This window comes from Corythoichthys intestinalis, unplaced genomic scaffold (assembly GCF_030265065.1).
Source record: "Corythoichthys intestinalis isolate RoL2023-P3 unplaced genomic scaffold, ASM3026506v1 HiC_scaffold_59, whole genome shotgun sequence".
Classification (NCBI taxonomy): Eukaryota; Metazoa; Chordata; class Actinopteri; order Syngnathiformes; family Syngnathidae; genus Corythoichthys; species Corythoichthys intestinalis.
This window is the reverse complement of record NW_026651628.1, coordinates 22,283-38,764: the sequence shown is the minus strand read 5'-3', so window position 1 is coordinate 38,764 and position 16,482 is coordinate 22,283. Positions and strand designations below refer to the sequence as shown.

The following is a 16,482-nucleotide window of genomic DNA, read 5'->3' as shown; positions in this document are numbered from 1 at the left end:
CATATTTTAGGTCCATTTGTGTGTTGTCTTTTCTGTGGTAGTTGCAGGCGGTTGAATACGGCTGTTTGAATGTTAGAATAGAATAGGCTCTGTCATTCAAATAGTACAATGACATTAAAAATAGCAACACCCTACTAGTGCATCACACAATAAATTAATGTCAATAGTACATAAATAAATAATATACACTAGTACTACCTAAAAATAAATTTAAGTGTACGAAGGAGGTAGTGTTGATGTTAAAATAAATAAAATGATAGCCGACTCCTGAACTAGGCCAATAGCAAACTGCAATATGCAAGTGTTAATCAGATATACAAGTGTTAAGAAACTAGTATTCCATTAGAAGTAAGTTACTAGGTTTTAAATTTTCATTCACGATGTCATTCTGCCCAACAGGTAACAAGTTAACTCTGGGTGGCCTTGGCATCTTTCCATTCTGCAGGGTGGTTGAGCATCTGTTCAGAGGCTGCGGGAGGGCGGGACCAAAGTTCGACGTTGTTTCCTTCAAGTGGCGTCGTGGTCCGAAGCGCAGCATTATAGATTTCTTCATTACTGTTTTAGCTGTTGTGTTGTCTTGGCCTATTTTTTCCCCACTTTCAATTATGGGCATTTGGACTTTTCCCAATTTCTGTATGCCTTAAATGTATTTGTTATTACACTCAAATTCCAGTTTTTTTTTTCTTGTATTTAAATAAAGGAGATATAGTACACAGTAAAAGTTAAGCAGCCTGTATTGAGTCTTAAATAAGTTTAATGATAAGCAAGTGTTTTGCAGATATTGACGTGTTGAGAAATAAGGACTAGGTTTTTAATTTTCTGTGAGCACTCATTGGGAAAGTGCACAATATACAGGACTATATGCTATGCCGAGCAATATGGTTATTTGTGTGTGTAAAAAGAAGTAGCTGAGACATGAAGTACATCTCAATATGTTTTATTTTACAAGGTCATTGACCGCCTCCTTAAAATTTACAAAGTTTTCAAAAGACCTGCCAGAAAGTCCTTTGGACGTGGACGCCTTGACCATGTAGGTCTTTTTTTTTTTTTTTTTAATCAATATTTTTTGTGACCCTGTGCAGATTGGGCAAAAAGCGCACAGGCGCGTAGTATTTTACATTGCCAGTCTTCATCATCACCTTGTGGTGGTGGTGCTTGTTGTTGTGCTGCTGCTACTGCTGCTGAAGATGGTGTATTTGCTACAGCAGGTCATGTTGATAATGCTGCTAATGCTGATGCACAAGCTGACGTGAGGGGCGTAGCTGGTGCAACTTTGCCTTTAGCTTGCTACAGAACAAAAAATAAATATCACGGGTAAGCCCTGAAATGCATTAAAACACTGGCAAAGGAAATTATGTTATTTTTTTATCGACCTACTGACCTCCTCCTCCTTTGTGAGGATGTACAGTCGAAATCGCTTAACGTGACATTGATGTCCTACTCTGTCATCAGTAGCCACTGACGCACGAAGCAGAAGGCTTCCTGGACCATCTTCCATTCTTCTGCGCTTTTGGCGAGATCGTTACGGAAGAACTTGGAGAGGTCATAAAACTGCCACATCTCCTCGAACGTGAAGGACCGGAAGCTGCCATGCCCGCAGATGGCCCGGTCGATGTTCTGCTCCAAGTGGCATGACACCGGAGGGAACATATCCACGTAGCGTAGAAGCTGCTCCTTCAGCCACCACTCCCCAGTTTTGGTGTCGCACCTTCCCATCTGTCGTCGCCTCTCCTTCACGTGGCTATCGAGGAGACTTTTTAAGAGAGCATGCAGTAGTTGTTTTAAACTGATTTTTTTATTTTCTTTTGGGTAACAAAGACACACATCAATTTCTTATTTATACTCACTACTTGACATAGCAGACATCTTCCTCCATAAGCCACAGAAGGTCTTGCCTTTGTATTTCCCAAAGGTCACCGTGAGCTGGCCAAGGATCTGCTGGTCTGTTGGAGCTGCGGTGACGGCATGGCAGTTTTTCCTAGCTGTCAGGCGTAAAAAAACATCAGACAAGAAGAAATAATGTAGTTCAATTCATTTTTTAAATGAAGGAGATGTTGTTGTTTTTTTAAAAGGCATCCAGAACAATACCTTGTTTGTACATGTACTTCTCAGGCGCAGTTTAGGCAGCAAAGCATGGTGGCCGGTCATCGCTTCTGATGTACACTGAGAAACACAAAGGCAAGTGTCAACACAAAAAAGCAGGACATGACACGGAGGAAAAATTCTAGATGATAGTAATAATAAAATTGCATTTTTGTTGGTTGTGAAGACGATGCCTCCATTCCTAGCTGGCAATTAGAAAAACAAAAATGACGATGTTCAGAGATGCTAAAATGTTGAGAGGGGTGTCTTGAGTTCATCTAATTCCCAAATTCCAAATAAAAACGAACTTATTGGGGAAAGTGCAAAATTGGCCCACTTACAAAATGATGACGTCTATGTAGTACAGTATGTAGAAAGTGACCTTATCCAACATTGGGGCTTCTTCCCCTTCACATGGAAGAATCATGTTTATGGGTATGGTTCCCTTTTAAGATCTTATACTTCTGACAAACATTTCCGATGACCCTTTCAACATGGATTCTCAAATGTGCTGACAGCGGCCTTTTGTAAATGCTGGGAGTTTGACATCTGAACACTACATGCCCACACATTCTTGCATGTCAAAACCTCTGTCAGCCAAGACATTGTCCCCAGGTAACAAATATTTAAAAAACAAAAAAATCACTGTTCAGGGTTATATGTTTGTCACTTGTACGCCCTCCCCAGCCTTTTGATAAGAAACAAATGGCTCCCTTGGGTGTAATACATATTAAATACTTCATAGTGTGGTGGTGCTTGTAGCTGGAAAACATTTGGGCACGTGCTTTCAGATTTGATGAGTTTTCTGTGAAAATTTCAAAACGGTCAATAATCACAGTCTGTGTCACATCCTGATTGGTGTTGTGCGTCTCATCCTCCGTGATTAGCTGATCACCTTTTTCTCCAGCTTCATGTGTCCCCTCTTCAGTCTGTAGCTGACCACTTTCTTCTCCAGCGTCAGGTGTCCCTTCCTCATTCTGTTGGTGACTGTTTATTTCACCAGGCTCAGATGGTCCCTCCTTGGTCTGCAGCTCTTCAATGTTTGCATCCTGCTGGACCCCCATCTCTGGTGCTTGCAGTGTCTCTTTCCGTAGCTGCTCACGTTCGTCTTGCAGAGCGTGCAGTGTTTGTCGGTGTAACAGATGTGTGTCCCAGATGTAGGGGTGGTGCCCAGTCTGGGTCAGTCTCCCTCATTTCATAAGCTGGTTCACCTGCAATCACAGGTTTTATTTAGAAAGCTAGGCAAGATTGGATATTTCCATGGCATTTCACTTTCGTAAACACTTAATCAGACATGCTACCATCCCATCAGATCATCAGAATTTATAAATCAAGCCGGATGCAACGGACAGGACGTGAAAAGTGGACATGTCCGGGCAAAGAGGACGTTTGGTCATCCAAGCAAACAGTCATGGCCGATAAAAACTAGATCACGATTGTGTACGATCGGGGAAAAAAACGGACCCAAGAAGACATCATCACAACTGTTTCTCCACCAAGCATTGTGAGGAATGTTCACAGTCTATGTGCAGCGACATTAATTCACTTTACAACGCATACTCACATCATCAATGAAGGAGCCGACGTACACTGCTGGCCAAAAGTATTGGCACCCATGCAATTCTGTCAGTTAATGCTCAATTTCTCCCAGAAAATGATTGCAATTACAAATGCTTTGTTAGTACTGCTTTGTCATGTACGTGTACAATCATTTAGTTTATTTTTTTTTTGTCTGTGAATTTCAATCTGTTTGTCACTAGTAAACATACACTCCATTTGAACAAGGAGGGGGACAGCGAATACGTTCGTTCGCTTCCAGCCCTTCCAGTTCAAATGGAGTGGAGGTTTAAGTGCTGTCAATGGCAACACTTGGTCACTTTTCAGTTTTAGTCGATTTCAGCGACGCCGTTGGACAAAAGCGGTGGTGTTTTGCCTTAAGGCAGACACACACCCAAATAGTGCTGTAAAATCACGATGGTCGCCTGCAGATGGATAAAACATTTGTTTCCAGCGGCTGTGTGAAGGATTAAAAGTAACAAGGTAATGAATCCAGTTGTGGCTAAACAATAGGATAGGATCAAGGCCGGCCCAGCCTATACGCAGACTATGCAGCTGCTTAGGGCCCCTGACCACTCGGGGGCGGGGCCCCAATCTGGAAACCTCATTTTATAGGTTGTTAATAGGGCATCGTGAATAATGTGGGGCGCATTGCCGTTGATCTATGCAAACATCCATTTTCTTGTCATTACAATCTGGCAACCTGGGGAGTGACGTTAAACCTGCTTTGCGATGATTGGTGCTCAAACTTGCTTGGAAAATAGATGCACGGATATGTGGAAGAGAATTTATCCCTCTGGAGCAGAGAAAGGAAAGAAGAAAATCGTAGAAGAAAAGAAACAACAGTATAGTGCTGCAACGATTAATCGATGAACTCGAGTATTCGATTAGAAAAAACATTCGAATTAAATGTTGTTGCTTTGAGTATTTGTTTAATGAAAGTGGCATTGTAATGGTTTATTTTGAAATTGTTTGCATTTACTTTTATTGATTAGGGTGGATGCACTGCCCTCTGGTCTGCCTCTTTTTACATGGCTGAATCCAACTGCTCCCTGTTAAGACCAACGTGAGCTAAGTTTTTGTTTGAGCTAATGTTTTTTTAATGTATTCATAATTTAGTTTATAGGTATATTTAGCCGTTTTTTGTGGGAATATGTGTCTGAATCATTTGTTAAGAGCATTGTGAAAAAAACCAGCATTTTATAGCATTTAAGCTAGCTGACTTTTTCTATGCAAGTTAGCCAATTGTTCTTTTGTTGTACATAGATCCTCATTAAAAAAAAATAATAATAATTATACTCTTTGAGGCTGAGCTCAGGTATTTTAATTTTTCATGTTTCTAATCCGATTACTCGAATATTCCAACTGACTGGTCCATCAATTAATCGATTACTAAAATATTCTATAGCTGCAGCCCTACAACAGTATCGCGGTAATTGAGCATGTTGTTTATGTTGTTGTTGTTGTTGTTGTTGTTGTTGTTGTGCAAGACACTCCGACTTGAACGCTGTTGTCAGCTGAGCTTGTCAATATGTCGTACTGGTAATTGCCATTAGCTGCAGGGCAAAAGCCTGGAGCGAATCAAGTAAAGCGGAGCAAGCTGTCACCTGTCGGCAACGGCAAATGTACGGCTTCCGCTGATTGTAGTAAAACGAAATATTGGCATAATATGCATTTGGACTGGAGAGCGTAGATATAGTCATTTCATTTATATCGGACATTATTATCAAGTAGTATACCAATCAGAAAAAGGTTTGGCGCCATCTACTGTAAGTACTGACAATCATTTGGGGTGAGAAGTTTGAAGTATGCGGTGCAACAAAATCTGATTAATATACAAAATGTGGACGTATGGGTTGGATTGCATGTATGGGTTTCACAGTACTCTGTGACGAAATGGTGGGCCAAAAATATGGGCCCCTTGGCATTTTGCTTAGGGCCCCCAAGTGGCCTGGGCCGGCCCTGCGTGCAAGTGCATCCAATCCACGGGGGACAGACGAGATGGCAGCCCAGACTCAGCAACCTCACCTGCACCTGGCCGAGCTCACAGCCGCCCAGTTCATCGACATCTGGAAACACTTTGACGTGGATGGTCAGTGACTTTTGCTCTTTTTTTTTTCCCTTCCATCAGAAGTTCATTTCTTAAAAAGAGAAAATGTGTTAACTATTAAACATTCATTTTCTTGACTTGGAGTGAAAGATTTTGCAATTTTAATCCTATATAGGGCACTCATTTTTACACAACGTTTGGTTGCCATTGACGGCACCAGACGTCCATATCCATTTTGGCTAGGAGAGGCTAGCAGCGAATGACTACTGCCAACCCTTCCAGTCAAAATGAATTGGATGTCTAGTGTCGCCACTGACACTGAAAGATGAGCATTCACAACCATTCTTTCCAGTTTAAACGAGTTGGATGTCTACAGCTGTCAATAGCAGGCAATGAGTAAAATACTAAGAAGAACAAAAAGATCGACTTTGGAGTCTTATTGGAGATCATAACACATCCATCCATCCATCCATTATCTTCCGCTTGTTCCAGGGTCGGGTCGCGGGGGCAGCAGCTTTAACAGGGAAGCCCAGACTTCCCTCTCCCCAGCCACTTCAACCAGCTCCTCCGGCGGGATCCCAAGGCGTTCCCAGGCCAGCCGAGAGACATAGTCTCTCCAGCATGTCCTGGGTCGTCCCCGGGGCCTCCCGCCGGTGGGACATACCCGGAACACCTCTCCAGGGAGGCGTCCGGGAGGCATCCGGACCAGATGCCCGAGCCACCTCAGCTGGCTCCTCTCTACGCGGAGGAGTAGCAGCTCGACGCCGAGTCCCTCCCGGATGACCGAGCTTCTCACCCTACCTCTAAGGGAGAGCCCGGACACCCTGCGGAGGAAACTCATTTCGGCCGCTTGTATCCGGGATCTTGTTCTTTCGGTCACGACCCAAAGCTCGTGACCATAGGTGAGGGTAGGAACGTAGATCGACTGGTAAATCGAGAGCTTTGCCTTTCGGCTCAGCTCCTTCTTCATCACTACGGACCGGTGCAGAGTCCGCATTACTGCAGACGCCGCACCGATTCGCCTGTCGATCTCCCGCTCCCTCCTACCGTCACTCGTGAACAAGACCCCAAGATACTTGAACTCCTCCACTTGGGGCAGTATCTCATCCCCGACCCGGAGAGGGCACTCCACCCTTTTCCGACTGAGGACCTTGGTCTCGGATTTGGAGGTGCTGATCTTCATCCCAACTGCTTCACACTCAGCTGCGAACCGCTCCAGTGAGAGTTGGAGGTCACGGCTTGATGAAGCCAACAGCACTAAATCATCTGCAAAAAGCAGAGATTCAATGCTGAGGTCACCAAACCGGACCCCCTCAACGCTTCGGCTGCGCCTAGAAATTCTGTCCATAAAAATTATGAACAAAATCGGTGACAAAGGGCAGCCTTGGCGGAGTCCAACCCTCACTGGGAACGAATTCGACTTACTGCCGACAATGCGGACCAAACTCTGACACCGGTCGTACAGGGACCGAACAGCCCTTACCAAGGGGCTCGGTACCCCGTACTCCCGGAGCACCCCCCACAGGACTCCCCGAGGCACACGGTCGAACGCCTTCTCCAGATCCACAAAACACATGTAGACTGATCGGGCGAACTCCCATGCACCCTCGAGGACCCTGCCGAGGGTGTAGAGCTGGTCCACTGTTCCACGGCCGGGACGAAAACCACACTGCTCCTCCTGAATCCGAGATTCGGCTTCTCGGCGGACTCTCCTCTCCAGCACCCCTGAATAGACTTTACCAGGGAGGCTGAGGAGTGTGATCCCTCTATGATTGGAACACACCCTCCGGTCCCCCTTCTTAAAAAGGGGGACCACCACCCCGGTCTGCCAATCCAAAGGCACTGTCCCCGATGTCCACGCGATGTTGTAGAGACGTGTCAGCCACGACACCCCTACAACATCCAGAGCCTTCAGGAACTCCGGGCGGATCTCATCTACCCCCGGAGCCTTGCCACCGAGGAGCTTTCCAACCGCCTCAGTGACTTCAACCCCAGAGATCGAAGAGCCCACTACGGAGTCCCCAGACTCTGCTTCCTCAAAGGAAGGCGTGTCGGTGGAATTGAGGAGGGCCTCGAAGTATTCTCCCCACCGGCTCACGACGTCCCGAGTGGAGGTCAGCAGTACACCATCTTCACTATACACAGTGTTAATGGTGCACTGCTTTCCCCTCCTCAGGCGCCGGATGGTGGACCAGAATTTCCTCGAAGCCGTCCGGAAGTCGTTTTCCATGGCCTCGCCGAACTCCTCCCATGTCCGGGTTTTTGCCTCGGCGACCGCCGAAGCCGCAGTCCGCTTGGCCAGCCGGTACCTGTCAGCTGCCTCCGGAGTCCCACAGGCCAAAAAGGCCCGATAGGCCTCCTTCTTCAGCTTGACGGCATCCCTTACCGCTGGTGTCCACCAGCGGGTTCGGGGATTGCCGCCACGACAGGCACCAACCACCTTACGGCCACAGCTCTGATCAGCCGCCTCAACAATGGAGGTGCGGAACATGGCCCACTCGGACTCAATGTTCCCCACCTCCCCCGGGACAAGGGAGAAGTTCTGCTGGAGGTGGGTGTTGAAACTCTTTCTGACAGGGGATTCTGCCAGACGTTCCCAGCAGACCCTCACAATACGTTTGGGCCTGCCAGGTCTGGCCAGCATCTTCCCCCGCCATCGGAGCCAACACACCACCAGGTGGTGATCAGTTGACAGCTCCGCCCCTCTCTTCACCCGAGTGTCCAAAACATGCGGCCGCAAGTCCGATGACACGATTACGAAGTCGATCATCGAACTGCGGCCTAGGGTGTCCTGGTGCCAAGTGCACATATGGACACCCCTATGTTTGAACATGGTGTTCGTTATAGACAAACCGTGACGAGCACAGAAGTCCAATATCAGAACACCACTTGGGTTCTGATCGGGGGGGCCGTTCCTCCCAATCACGCCCCTGCAGGTCTCACTGTCATTGCCCACGTGAGCGTTGAAGTCCCCCAGTAGAATGAGGGAGTCCCCAGAGGGGGCGCTCTCTAGCACACCCTCCAAGGACTCCAAAAAGGGTGGGTATTCTGAACTGCTGTTCGGTGCATAAGCGCAAACAACAGTAAGAACCCGTCCCCCCACACGAAGGCGGAGGGAGGCTACCCTCTCGTCTACCGGGGTAAACTCCAACGTACAGGCGCCAAGCCGGGGGGCAATAAGTATGCCCACACCTGCCCTGCGCCTCTCACCATGGGCAACTCCAGAGTGGAAGAGAGTCCAACCCCTCTCGAGAGGATTGGTACCAGAACCCAAGCTGTGTGTGGAGGAGAGTCCGACTATATCTAGTCGGAACTAGTCGGAGAGGTGACATTCCATGTCCCAAGAGTTAGCTTCAGCAGCTGGGGGTCGGACCGCCAAGGCCCCCGCCTTTGGCTGCCGCCCAACTCCCTACGCACCCGACCCCTTTGGCCCCTCCCACAGGTGGTGAGCCCATGGGAAGGGGAACCCACGTTGCCTTTTCGGGCTGAGCACGGCCGGGCCCCATGGGGACAGCCCCGGCCACCAGACGCTTGCCTTCGAGCCCCACCTCCAGGCCTGGCTCCAGAGGGGGGGCCCGGTAACCCGCGTCCGGGCGAGGGAAACTGGGGTTCATTAATGTTGCTCATCATAAGGGGTCTTTTTGAGCCATACTTTGTCTGGCCTCTCACCTAGGACCTGTTTGCCATTGGTGACCCAACCAGGGGCTTAAAGCCCCAGACAACATAGCTACTAGGATCATTGAGACACGCAAACCCCTCCACCACGATAAGGTGATGACTCACGGGGGGGGGGAGATCATAACCACAGTGTGTAAATAAATGACATTTTTGATCTATAAAATTAGTTGATTTCATGTGCTCGTTAGTAGGTCAGAATAAGGTTGGATATCGGCCAACTGTTGTAGTCGCACCTCCCGTTTTCATGGGATTACCTTCTCATGTCATTCAAACCCCCCTCTGACCTCTGTTAAACCAAACCAGTCTTATTCCGAGCCAGTATTAACTCTCACCACAACAGCTTTCTGCTTGCATATATTGTAGGTGGTAAATGCTGGAGAGGACTGCAAGACGTTCCTAATGTTGTTGTGAATTTGGTGATAAGACTTGGCTCAATTTGCTATGGTCAACGATGAGTTGAATCAAGAGCCAATGGACACGCATTGGACCCACTGGCAATTCCAATTTTGTGTTAAGACAAGATTAACACACAGAGCTGCCTCTGAATGATCGTGTTTTTGTGTCATTGACGGCGACAAATGTCCAGTCCATTTGCTAATGGTGAAGTGATAGTCAAATAGCAAAAATAGTGGCGCTTCGATGTACGAGTGACCAGACTCAAGAGTTTTTCGAGGTCTGACCTGAGGTGGTTAAAAGCAAAAGTAGTTATCCAAAACATTCCTCAAGTACAAGTAAAAAATATTCGTTGAAAAGAATACTCTAGTAAGGAGTAACTTTGTCAGTAACTGCTTACAATGTCTTATGAAAAAAAAAAATAATAATAATGTTATATATTTTTTTCTCAGCACAACTTCATCTACTAGTAGATGAACTGTCATTACATTACTGTACTATAACCTATCCGGCCAAAAAGATGACACACAAACCCTCAAATTCAGACCAGAACAACACGATGAAACATCACCCAGAGCATGAGTGCCCTCTAGCGGAGAACAAACATTGTTACCGCTACTTATAACGTATAATGGAGTCAGGTGGTTATTGTTGCGACGTCTCATTGGTACAACTGAGACGGCCACTGTCGGCACCTCTGGCGAGAATAAAGTCAATATGTACAATAAAGACGAAAAATGTAATGACTCTAGTGTAGCCCAAAGTAGTGGCGTAAGAGTTGTGTTTCATCACAAATCTACTCAAGTCAAAGTAAAAAGTATCGCGTGGTAAAACCATAAGGTGGAGTTTGACTTTTCTGGCAAGAGGGGCCAAAAATGTTGATGACCCCGAAACGCAGTGTCAGCAATAAAATCAACTTACACGATATATGCTCCGATAGTAGCTTAGCCCATGCTCGTACATACAGGCACCCCAGCTGTGTGTGTGTCTGCGTGTGTGAGCGTGTGCGTTTTTCTGTCTTACCTCGTGGAGAAGTAGACGCCACATCTGTTTTGGCTATTTCCAGCCAGGAACATAATTTATAATAATACGTTGAAAATGAACTTTTTTTTTTTTTACCTTGTTTCCATTTTTGGGGGTTAACGTCTGAAGTGGAGCCAACTGAAATTCCGCTCACCATTTTGGCGATGCTCTCCGGTGTTTCATGGTCCACATCTTCAGTTCTTGGTTCTCGCTCAGTAGTTGTTGTCGCTTTTGAAAGCTTAGGTTTGAAAAAATGATGTATATCCATCTTGCCTCTTCTGACCTCAAGTGTTTTTTGGGGGGGGCTTAGCAAAGCAAATGACCGTCTCTAAGGTGCTAGTTGTCAGGGAGCGCGGGCGGGCAAGGTGGACCCAAATGCAGGGAAATGTAGGCGAGGCAGATGAATGGTGCAAAAATGATTTAATTAAAGCCAACGAAAAACAAAGTACAAACAAAGGCTGTGATAATCCAAAGAAGGCACTGAGGCAAACAAAAACTGTCACTAACAAAAGACTGCTTTTCAAAAACTCACTTGGAACACAAGGGCTTGGATAGGCGTGAATACTGCTGATGAGAACCTGACATGGACTTTGACGTTGACATAGACACTTACATTGACAATGACGCAACAAGGACTGAAAAGAAACTGGGTGCTTTTATACACACACACATGCAGACAAGGGGTAACGAGACAACGAGGAACAGCTAGGTAATACAGGAGGACTCACTATGTGCAGGCACGACAGGTGAAATCACAGAGACAAGTCACACCCCCGTCTCATCTGGCTAGATGGACCTCTTCTTGTTCCTTTACTCCAATGTATCTTTACGGACTGTAACTTCGCCTGCTAATTCCAGTCCTGGTGCTTCCTGCCTATCTGTCCTGGGAGTGGATCTCTCCTCACTGTGGTACTTCCCAAGGTTTCTCATTTTTTCCCCAAAGACTCTGGAGTTTTTGGAGTTTTTCCTTGCCGACATGGAGGGTCTACGGATGGGGGATGCCCAGGATTCGAAATGTATGTATTCATCTTTATTGCTTCATTTGCTGTTTCTGATTGTGTATCACATTGCCTCTGCAAAGCCCTTTGAGACAACCTTGTTGTGATTTAGGGCTATACGAATAAAATTGAATTGAATAGATATGTCAAGAACACTTGGAATGTTTGACAATAGAGATCTACAATGAAAAAAAGAAAAATATAATTGTCAGTTGAATCTATCAATCACCAGGTTCATGTATTGAGTCCTTCACTGAATGGATGAGCCAATTGTTTTCCACTATTAAGCAAAAAAAAATTCTTCATCTGTGGAGATTTTAATATTGATTCATTATGTATAATGTATAATGTATAGTATGTCTCTTTACCCAACAATAACTAAACCTTTGAATCGAACAGTGTATCATCTGAACCAATGCACGTAAAAGTTATTATCAGAAGATAAGGATTTATTTTGCATTGATCATTTTGCCTATTAATTAATTAGGTTCATATACATGAGAAATGTGGCCCTTTGCCCCCTTCATCCAATCTGTTTGGTCTAATTAATGTCCCGTCCCCAGCAAAAAGTGTACCTACATGCAGGTTATGCTGTTATATCGTCCCTACGAATGTTGAGACCAAACCTATGCCCTTCCAAAGTAACGCCGGTTTTTGTGGTGAAGGACAGGCGCAAGACCACAAACAGTTTTCATTTCAATCTTATAAAAAAAAAAAAAAAATTAAAAAAAAAAAAAAAAAGAGCTTAGACCAAGAAAAATACAATAGAATATTTAAAAACTAAATTTTGGCCTTAAATAAAATATTCTTTGTTTTTTTTTCACACTTTTTGTTTAGCAATCTGTAATAAATTGATTAAAGTATCAGAATTAAAAGTTTTAAAAACAACTGAATATTTCACTAAAGGTCAGAATTGAATTCTGTGGTTTTGTACACCACTCTTTACTCTCATTTATGTTGCATGAATTATAGAATTGCGACGACCAACACATTGAGGGTGTAGAGCAAATGCATGCTATTTTCTTACTTTTACGTATCGATAATATGTACCGTGTGTGCGTGTTTTGTGAAGAATGCTGATGAGATATGAAATAACCAGTAGCCAATTGAATAAGCTACCGTTTTTGGTTTATATATTTGGAAATCGGACACTAAAGGAGTCAGCCATGAACCTCACCGCACGTCACTGATTTTGATCGTGACTTTGTGAATGCCAGTGGCCTGTACTGTACTGTACTGAAGTAATCCTGCTTACCAGCGGCTAACCGGAGTTGACGAAACCTGGTTATCTAGTTTGTGGTCAATCAGTGCTACGACGCTAGTTATGAGGTTGATTAGTCGAACCTATGTCAACCCAATCAGAGTTACTGCGCGTTCACATAAAAGGGGGCGGAGACCAGAGTCAAAAACTACTTGTGACGATGGCACGGGCACCTTACTTCACGGAGGAGGAATGCGCGATAGTAATGCGGAGTTATGAAGAATTAAAAGCCACCCTCACCGCGAAATCCAACACCGCTCCAGCGAGTAGAGCGCGACTGGTCTGTTGGCAGCGAATTACAGATCGTGTGATTTGTGAATGCGTCAATATGCCAGTTTACTTATGTACATGAAAAGAAATAAAGTCTGCTGTCAGGACAATAAAATAAGATTTGGTACGTTAAGTGTAAGAAATAATTTATCGTGCATTACCACATAAAGCAGGGTGATATATGTTTAGTCCCATTGACTGTATGAATATGTATGTCCTTTGAACATCGTCAGAGTAGAGGTTAGATTGGGCCTAAAAAAATCCAGCCCAACCCGGCCCGAGCCTGATCAATTCACTTGATTTGCAGGCCCAGAGCCTGACCCCCCCGCCGTCAATTTTATGTTATATTTGGGAGGACTCAGGAGAAGAAGGAAATGCGGGGATGAGATGCATGGTTGCGTTCTGTGTGATCACATTTGTGACAATGAATAATAAAAAAAATTAAAGCCTCTCTTTTGCAATGAATTTTCAGTTAAACAATACCGTTAGATGCATATTCAATAAACATTTATATCTTTTATATTTGTGTGTCTGTTCTATCGGTGGATTTGACATTTATTTTAATCTCTTCGAGCTGGCAGAAAAAAAAATCCGCATCTTTCTAAATGTTTAAATAGTCTACATATTTTTGTGATTATTATAAATGCATTTACACAACGAAATAACGCTGGAAAAGTTCCTTAAATATATTTCTTGTATGAGAGCAAAGCTCCACATTGGCTTACATTCAGCGAAGCCTCCTGGACAAGCGTCCAGGAGGCATCCAAACCAGATGGCCGAACCCCCTCAGCTGGCTCCTCACAATGCGGAGGAGTAGCGGCTCGATCCTCCATCCCGGATGATCACTTTTTCACAATTATCCAAGAATGAACTCTTTACACTCTGCGTAGTAAAATTGGGGACGCGGCGTCCCCTTGATATGTGTTGGCCATAACGTCTGTTGTACCATAAAGACGTAATTTTTGGGCAGTACATAGACGAACAGTAGCTCTTTCATTCAATACCAGATGTCCTGACAGATCCAAATACCTGTTGCATTGTACCCAAATGAGTTTTCCGCAGAGCCAGGCGGTTTACCAAAAATTGACCGTTAACAAAATTCTTCACGATGACCGACGTAATTTTGACCATGTCGGTAAATTTGGTCATTTAATAAAACAAGTAAATATAGTCTTTTCATCCCGCTTTGACGCCGTGTTGTTCGGCTACGTTCGTTCCCCTTTAAGAAAGCAGTCAGTGTGTTTACATGTGAAGTCACGTGGTTATCAGGAAATCAAGCAAACAGCAGCCCAGTAGACTAACGCTAGCGGCTAATGCTACAAGCAAACGTGATGGAGTCGGGCTTAAGGGAGCTTAGCCAAACTTTCACCCGACATTAAGTAGACTCTTGGCGGCCTCCAGGCGGGCTTTCACCCGCTTTCCTCACGATTTCATGAGAGGGTGCTTCTATTGCTTTCTACTGGCTGCCGCTAGCGGCTAACGCTACAAATGAACGTGATGGGAGTCTGATAGCGGCTCTAACCTTGTCAAAACGGCTGAACTTAATGAGTGGATTGGGCACCGACTGCATCTAGCAATTAGTATGTCGCGTTATTTTGTATCTGTGTGTGTGTGTGTGATTTCTTTGACAGCTTTTATGATGGTAAAGCATTCACCATAAATTATAATCCAACAGTGGGGCTTATAATATCACCATTTAATGGCCACCGCTATTTTTCTGTATGTGCTTGCTTTATTCTGTGTCATTACTGCCATCATAAAATCTTAAACGCTTCATTGGCATAAGAGCAATATAGCTTTAGCGTGTGTGTCTCTGTGGTGGGGGTGCATGTGTGCGTGCATGTATTTAAAAAAATGCTCTGAAAAAAAGAAGAAAAAAAAAACACAGAAACATTGAAGTAAAAAGCAAAAAGTAATAATGTCACATCAGCCATGAACAATAAGTTGTCTGTTTGAAGTGTACTGTTCAAGTCGTATGTCATTTGTGTTACAATGACATGTTTGCACAGTCGTCGTATTGATTTGTATAATGTTGTTCAAGTCATACTAGCTGTTATAAATGTTCAAACTTGAATTCTTATTGTTTACAAGACATTTTCATATACTTAATGTTTAGACTGCATGTACAATTGTTAAACATGTTAAATTGAAAGCTGGTAAATAAAAAAGAGAAACAGTACAGAAAAGCAGTTTCTTTTCAGGTCAGTCACGTCAGCCTCTCGCCATAGTACACGCACACACACACCCACGCATCCCCCCCCACACACACACACAATTTAGTTTTTGTGTTTGTTTTTGTGTCTGTCTGTTTGTCAGTTTTTGTGTTTGTTTGTCTATCTGTCAGTTTGTATATTTGTTCGTGCCATGTGAGAGAATATTCTCAAAAGCTGGAGAGGTCATTAGCAAAAAGAGGAACCGGCTGAAACCAAATGCTGCTGAGATGATTCTGTTTTTAAATAAAAATGTGTGAATCACCCAAATCCCCATCCCAGTGTCACTAGCATTCTATACACCTACCATCAAGAGTTCCCTATTGCACAAGCATTTGCGTATTTCATTTAAAAGTAACACAACAGCTTTTTTTTGTTTGTTTGTTTTCATTATTATTATTATTATTATTTTTTTTTTTATTAATCTGGGGGAAGAATAAAGAATACATTTCAGGCTAGTGGTCAAACCCACTACTGCTCGCACATCAGACATAGTATATAACCACCATACCACCCACAGGTTTCATTGTTCAGATGACACTTGGTCATTTGGTTAGATGAAAATTCAATATATTTTTGTCCAGAAGATGTCACCACACTGAATTGTGTCAAATGCCTCGTAGCACGGAACCATCTCAACACATTTGCTTCAGCGGTACAGAAAGCAGCGGTGAAGCAGTGTCGTCTGTCGTGACTCACCACACTGATTCGTGGCAAATGCTTCATAACACTGAATGAACCATTTCGACACGTTGCTTGATATATATTTACTGCTTCAGAAAGCTAAGGTTTCTCCATCACTAGTACGACCCTAATTTCCAAATGTTCCACGTGACGTTGAGACGTGTTTGATGCACGAATTCTTCTTTGTTTGTATGTTTGTTTTCTTTTGATGCACGAGTTCTTTAGAGCGTCATCCTCCAGCCTTTGTGTCGTTGGACGTGCGTGCGTGCGTGCGTG

At 44.4% G+C, this 16,482-nt stretch overlaps 1 long non-coding RNA gene across 1 annotated transcript; it reads right to left on the bottom strand.

Moving 5' to 3' along the window:
• Positions 1–1,140: 1,140 nt before the first annotated feature.
• Positions 1,141–6,232, bottom strand: LOC130911580 (uncharacterized). Its single transcript, XR_009062295.1, has 6 exons — positions 5,668–6,232; positions 2,978–3,293; positions 2,089–2,163; positions 1,848–1,982; positions 1,382–1,753; positions 1,141–1,287 (listed from the first exon to the last, which is right to left on the bottom strand). It is a non-coding gene; the product is annotated as an uncharacterized LOC130911580 (long non-coding RNA).
• Positions 6,233–16,482: the final 10,250 nt, after the last annotated feature.